Here is a 1,170-nt window from a genome sequence, read left to right as displayed (position 1 = left end):
ATATATATAGGCGTGGGAGTGGCTGTGTGGTAAGTAGCTTGTTTACCAACCACATGGTCCCTGGTTCAGTGCCACTGCGTGGCATGTTGGGCAAGTGTCTTCTACTATAGCCTCGGGCCAACCAAAGCCTTGTGAGTGGATTTGGTAGACGGAAACTGAAAGAAGCCCGTCGTATATATGTATATATATATATGTGTGTGTGTGTGTGTGTGTGTGTGTGTGTGTGCATATATGTATATATATGGAGAGCGAATGGGAGAGAGAAAGGGGTGCTGAGACGGCTGAAAAGGAAAACATGCAGAAAGCAACATAAAAATGAAACAGGTCTTTCTTGTTTTTTTTATTACCAACTGGCTGACCTCTTATAATCAATCTCATCGGACAATGATCGAGGCTTAAGAAAAGAAATATATTACGTGGACGTGACACAGAGGAAGGCGTGGCGAGAAGTGTATATAATGAGTTCAGTGACACAGGAAAAAATTTAGTAGTTCTGTTCAAATGTGTTTGTGTGTATGAGAGAGAGAGAAAGAGAGAGGGACAGACAGACAGACAGACAGACAGAGAAAGACAGAGAAATCATTCCTAGGTCTACTCTGACCTGAAGTTGTAACATCTGAGTGCAGGGACACAGAAATACCCTTGGTTGGTGTCAAGCCGTGCAGTAAAACCCGTGGCAGTGAGGGATCCCTAGCTGTTGACACAGCGTCCTTCTAGGAGAGGGACTCTCTGATATAAAACCTGTGGCTTCACGTGATTACTGATCATTTCACTTCGGTCTGTCACCAGCTACTAATCACGGAGACTCAGAGAGTGGTATTCGTATTATCCAAGTGTTTATCATTATAATCCAACGACGCACAGACTTCTCGTTATGGTGACCTTAGTTGTCATTCCATTTGCTGAAAGTCCTAGGGCGATGGAAAAGTGACAACGTATGCAGACCTAATCACTTGGGAACGCAGAGTAAGTTACAACTTTCGCCTGTCACCTATGCTTCACACGATGCAGATCTGCAACGGGACGGCATAATCATTAGAAAGGCCATAGATTGGAAAGTTAGAAGAAGAAGTGCAGGAGACAGCGAACTTCTGTGAAGATGGAGCAATCACCAGGGATATATATATGTGGCTATACATATAAAAATAGGCATACACACACACACACACA

This window comes from Octopus bimaculoides, chromosome 20 (assembly GCF_001194135.2).
Source record: "Octopus bimaculoides isolate UCB-OBI-ISO-001 chromosome 20, ASM119413v2, whole genome shotgun sequence".
Classification (NCBI taxonomy): Eukaryota; Metazoa; Mollusca; class Cephalopoda; order Octopoda; family Octopodidae; genus Octopus; species Octopus bimaculoides.
This window is presented reverse-complemented; position numbering follows the sequence as displayed.